This window comes from Hirundo rustica, chromosome 20 (genome assembly GCF_015227805.2).
Source record: "Hirundo rustica isolate bHirRus1 chromosome 20, bHirRus1.pri.v3, whole genome shotgun sequence".
Lineage (NCBI taxonomy): Eukaryota > Metazoa > Chordata > Aves > Passeriformes > Hirundinidae > Hirundo > Hirundo rustica.
This window is the reverse complement of record NC_053469.1, coordinates 10,888,644-10,894,766: the sequence shown is the minus strand read 5'-3', so window position 1 is coordinate 10,894,766 and position 6,123 is coordinate 10,888,644.

Here is a 6,123-nt window from a genome sequence, read left to right as displayed (position 1 = left end):
AGAAGTTGTGGCTGCCCCATCCCTGGAAACGTTCAAAGCCAGGTTGGACAGGGCTCTGAGCAAGTGGCAGGTGTCTCTGCCCATGGCAGGGGGGTTGGACTGTATGACTTTGAAAGGTCCCTTCCAACCCAATGCAATCTGTAATGCTGTATTGGGATATGGTTATTCCCCCAGTCCCACGTGAATGGCATACGCTGGGAGTGAGGAGCGGGGGGATCTCACCTGTGGGTAATGTTCAGGCTGATGGCTGGAGGTGTCTCATCCCTGCCTGCTCTGCAGCTGTGGTGCCTGGCTTTGAGTGCTGAGTTTGTCTGACCCCGTCTGCAGCCATTGGCTTTGGATAGAGCCACGCACTGCCAAACCACCCCTTCCCTTCCCAGTCAGAGCCACGTCCCTGGGTCATTCCCTTGCAAAACCTCTTTCCGTATCCTGAATTAGTCTCGTATCTCCCGGGCTTGCTTTCCAACACCTATGTCCCCTTCAGAGTACAAATGTCCAATATGGCTGCAGGACAGTGTGTGCTTGGTGGAGATGTGCCTTGACAGCCACAAGCCCCCAAGATGCCACATGGACGCCCCAGTCACACCAACAGCCATGTCCAGCAGGGATGCTAGGTTGTCCCCGCGTGCTGTAGAGCTCCCAGGCCACTCAAGGTTTTCCCCGATGGAATCAGGGGGTGGTCTGCAAATTCCTGGCATCCAATCTCTGGCCCCATGCTCTGGGCACAGACCTGAGGCCTTGGCACAAACACAAATGACACGATGCTGTATGGGATTTGCTGTCTGGGATCCTGCTGGCCAGCATGTGCTGCCTGATTCCCAGAGAAGGGATTCCCATGGCTGTGCCATGCTGCATGGCTCAGCTTAGCCCCAGCCAACAAGCTCGCAGTGGGAGCCCTGTTAGAGCATCAGTGGTGTCCTGGCAGGCTGTCAGCCACTCTGAGCCTGTCCAAGGAATGCTGAGAGCGAGCTGCCATGGTGTGGTGTGAGGCCTGGCTCTGGGTCAGGGTCGTCAGGCCTGGGTCTGGAAGGGATTGCCACCTCACCACGGCTTCCCCTGCCACCAATGGCTGAGCAGAAAGGTGCCAGGGAGAAGCAGATGACAGCATGGCATGGGGCCAGCCATGTCATCTGCTCCCAGTGGAATAGTTACCTCTCAAATTTTCTTTATTCCTTAATTTCCTTGGCCATTGCTTCTGTGAACGGGACTGTAAAAAAAAAAAAAAAAAAAAAAAAAAAAAAAAAAAAAAAAAAAATCCTGTGTGGGATTTTACTTCCCCAAGAAAAAGCTGCTGTCATGGTTTAGGAATAGCACTCTCCAGTTTAATGCCCTCTGCCCAAGACTCTCCCAAACCAGATGCTGCTCACTCCCTCCCACCACCTGGGAATGAGCACCTCCTGCTCTGGGAATGGAGTTGAGAACTGGAGGCACAAAAACATGGGTTGAGATAAAAACCACTTACTGGAAACAGCACCTCTATGGGGACCTCCGCACTCCCCAGCACCACACTCAGCCACGGGGCAGGGGCACTATTTCTTCATCTGGGAGCAAGTGGTGGATGGGGAGATGGAGTGGGCCATGGGAGCCCTGATCCCAGTGGGGCTGAGTTGGATCTTCTAGTGCCAATCAATTAGGAATAAACATGGCTGGCAGCAAGGTGGGACCTGATCTCCTGGGAGACGCAGAGAGGAACTCACTAGAGCCATGGTCACCACCCTGAGGGCCTGCAAGATCTCGCTGGATGAAATCTTAGGAAACCACCTGTGCCTCTACCCTGACTGTAGGCACTTCCAGCCCTCTGGCAGGGATGTTTCCCTTTATTCATAAGTTATATACTTGTAGATTTTAAAACATACACATGAATAGACATTTTAAAAAGAACAAACTAAAGATTTAATAAACACTCACTTAAAAATATTATTTTATTTTGTTTATTGATTTGTATATATTTGCACCAAATATGTAATATCAAAGTATACTTGCACCAAATGTACTTTCCTCCTGCACCTTGATGGGTTGTCTTGTGTACCTCTGGAGTTGCATGCACCCTGGCTTCTCTGGAGGAAGCAGGGGTCTCCCCTGAACTCTGAGAACACAAATTCATGATTCTTTTATCCCTGGTGACACTGCTGATCCCTTCAGCAGGCTCCCCTGGTCCATATTGGGGTGTGGTCTCATCTATCAGTGTCTTGAGTTGATGAAAACTAAGCACAGACACAGTTGGAACTCACTGTACCCAGCCCTTCCCTGCCACAAGGATTCTCCATCCTCACTCTCTGTGCAAAAGCTCCAGAGGTGCACTCCCAGACCAATACTAAAGCAGCTACACTTGGCAGGAGCAGCCATGAACTCTCAGGTTTCTCTGACAGTAGGAGAGCAAGGGGTGGCAGATTGCTCTGGCTCACCCCTTCCCTGGGAACAGTGGGTAAAAAGGGATGGGAAAATCACATTTTATTTCCAAAGGAGCTGCTGATTTTGTAGGTGTCTTAAAATCTGGGTTCCCCACCTAGCCCTGTGTCTTGGTTTTGAAAGACTGTTGTCTGCCAGGGAAAGCTAGAGCCTCCCTTGGAATGGAGAATGTAACCCCCCCTTCCATCCAATTATTATAATTTTGCAATTAGGGGCTTTCAGGCAAAGATATGAGAATAGGAATAACAGTTCTTTACTAGGAATATTAAAAAAAAAAACAAAAACAACCAACCAAACAAGTCTAGTAGTTAAAAAAAAACAAACCACCACACAAAAAACCAACCAACCAACCAAACAAACAAAAAACCAAAAAACAAGCAAGGTATCAAACAAAAATACTGGAATACTCTGACAGAGACAGGGATATGACCTGGCACCCTGTTGGTCAGGGTGTTGGAAGCAGTCCATATAAATCCTCCTGGAGTAACAGATGCGGTCCTGTGGAGTAGAGATGGTCCTGTAGAAAGTCCAGTGGCGACAAGATGGTTCCAGTCTTCCTCCAGGAATCCAGTGGGAAAACAGGATACCTTGTGTCCTTCAGTCCCAGTTTTTATCTAGCTAGGAACAGTTGGCTCCTCCCCCACCATGTGGAGCATCTCCCAATGGGATGATGGAATGTGTCATGTCACTGGTGGGCCCTAATGGACCATTATCAGAAGATGTCCCCCTGGAGGATGGAGAGGTGGTGAAAGAGATAAGAAGCACTGCCCCACCTGGGTTTAATGGCTGGGCCATTATCAGAAGGCATCTGCCCCCCTCCCCCCTGGAGTTACAAGAGAAGGATAAAACATCTCCCAAAAACCAGTTTTCAACAGATGAAATAGAAAACACATTTTTAGGTTACATAATCCAAGACACCCTGCCTCGTCCATGTCTTCTGAGAGGACACAGTGCAGCCTAACCTGAGTGGGATAAATCATGTTGGGTTCCCACTGGGAAGTCTTGACTTCATCAATCATAGGACACTAGTTTCCATAATTTTTCCTCAGTAGGATTCTTACAGAGTTTTGCTTGTAAAGTAGTCTCCCTTGGGCTGAGGTCTGAGGAGGACACATTTCACTGTATCTGTCTGAATCTCCCTGTACATACTGAGCAAAACATCCACTCCACCTCTTTATTTACAACCACCAGGTACCACTCTCATAGATCCATGTGCTGAGAGTCCTTGAACCCTTCCTGAAGGCACATCATGAGCCAAATCCATCTGCTCTCCCACCTGCACTAGTGCCTCATTGCCATTTCACATGTGGAAGCAGCTTCCTGTTCCCAGGATTAACTTTCGGCTCCAGAAACTATAAAGATCAGACCACTGACAATGGTTTTCCTATTTATACGTATTTTATTGCATTAAGGGAAAGACATCTGGCTCAGCAGTGTCTGCATGTTGAGCCCAGACAAGATTATCCAGCACTTACCAGGAGTTCAAACAGCTAAGTATTACTGCTGTGCTTGCCTCAGAAAGGGCTCTGCTTGGGAATAAAAGCTCTTTCCAGGGAGCCTGACAAAGCCCTCATGTAGATAAATGATTAAAGGAAAAAGGGTTACCAAGGGCATCGGCATGCCAAGGCAATGTGTGGACAGCCAGCACAGGTCATCCACCTGGGCAGTATTTATTTCTTACGGAAAGAGTTCCCAGAATTGCTTATTGGGAGAACTCCTGTGGCCAGACAACTAGCAGTGTTAAAGAATCCCCTCCTCGTCTATCCCATAGGATGCTACATGCTATCCTTCTGCCCACCCCCCGAGAGGATGAGGAGCTGTGCAGTGCTCCACACTGATCCCCAGCTTTAGGGATGGGATGAGACCCACCTCATCCATCGAGGGCTGTACCTGCAGAGCCGGGCTCTCTGAAGCCAGTAGTGGGAGGCTTTCTGTCACAGAGGAAGAGGATGCTGTGAATTAGGGACCCAGGGTCACCCCAGGCAGTAAGAGGTCTGAATGTGCTGGTGAGCAGGAGAGAGAAGCTGCCAGCTGTGCCCCCACCCGTACTGCCTGACCAGTACCCCCAGGCTCTTCCCCTGGGTCAGGTCACTGAGAGACCTGCCCCTGCTGCCGGGAGGGTGGAGGTCACTCGGTGTCTTTCAGGTCACTCAGCTGCTTCCTCAGGGACACCTCTAACATCTGAGAACATGGCAGGACTGTATTCTGGACATGCACAGGGCTCTCCTGATGGTCCCAGGGACTGTTAAACAAGAGCAGACACAGCAGTAGAAGATCAGAGAGCAGACACAGTAGCTCCTTTCCTTCCAGGTTTCCTGGCCTGCAACCTGATTGGTCTAAAGATCGTGCAAAACGCAACAGGTCAGACCCTACCTGAACATCTGCTGCTCTTCGTGGGAACAAATTGTGTTTACACCTTTAGTAAAGATACAGAAAGGTGTCCATCACAGATTGCGGAAGCAGATGTAAAAAAAAAAAAAAAAAACAAACCCAAAAAACCAAAAAACCCCACACAAACAAAAAAAACACTTTAAAATTTATAGACAAAGCGCCTGCGGGCCAATACTGCACTGGGGATGTCAGCCTCATGTTCACACCGAGAAAACAACATAAGGCAGGCACCTCTGAGAGTCTGTGAGAGTCTGGAGGACCAGAATGGCATCCAAAGGTGTCTGTAGCTCCATCAGGCTTGAGAGTGGTGAGGGAAAGCAGAGACACCGGACTGCAGGAAAGACTTTGAGAAACTGGAACCTAAGGATAAATGAAGATGAGATACAGAAGATTTTGAGTGTGAAACTAAAGCTACTGAATTTGCAGGAGGAGCAGGCCAGGAGATGATCAGTGATTCACACAAGTCTAAGAACCTACTGGTACTGACAGAGTTGCCGTCAGGTCCTTCCAGAGAGAAGGGTGGGAACATCTGCCAGGAGCAAAGAGAAGGTGGGTGCCAGGCTGAGAGGACTGAGCACCCTCAAACAACATTGCAAGGGCCCTCCAAGAGGGAACAGGGCAACCCTGCCATGCTGGGGATGTGCTTTACAATGCAGTGGTGGGCTGTGGGTTTGTCCTGGTGCCCAGCACTTGGGTGGGGGGGCGTGAGCAGCCAGCCCAAGGCTGGGGTGCCTGAGCATGGATGCCACGGCATTCATGGACACACTCCTCAATGCAAGGAGGCATGACAGTGGGATGGGAGACGCCTTCAGGGATGTGATGCCAGGCTTGGAAGCAGGAAAGGAATGGAGAATGAAGGACAGGCATGTACTCAACATGCTGTTTTGGGTTGTGATGAGGAGTAGGAACTGGTAAACAAGTGTGCAGCCACAGAGGGATGGAAAGAACCTGAGGGATAAGAGAAGCTGGGAGAGCAGTGTGGCCTGGTGTCTTCACATCCAGCTCATGGGAAAGATCACAAGCAATGCTTCTCCTTGTGCAATGCTGCTGTAGAGAAACTCAGACTGGTACATGGAGCTGCCCACGGGAGCAGATGTTCCCAGAGTCGATGGAGGACTCAGGGGGAGGGAGAGGAGTGTGAGATGAGCAGAGAGGCCAGCACAAGACACTGAGACACCATCAAAAGATTTTCCTAGACCTAAACTGCCTTTGTAAGGAAGGAATGGAATTTCTGCCTAAGTGATGTTGGGAGCCCATCACAGATCTCTCAGCCGGCTTGGGGCGAGGACAAATCTGCAGGAGAAATCCTTTCAGGAAGAATAA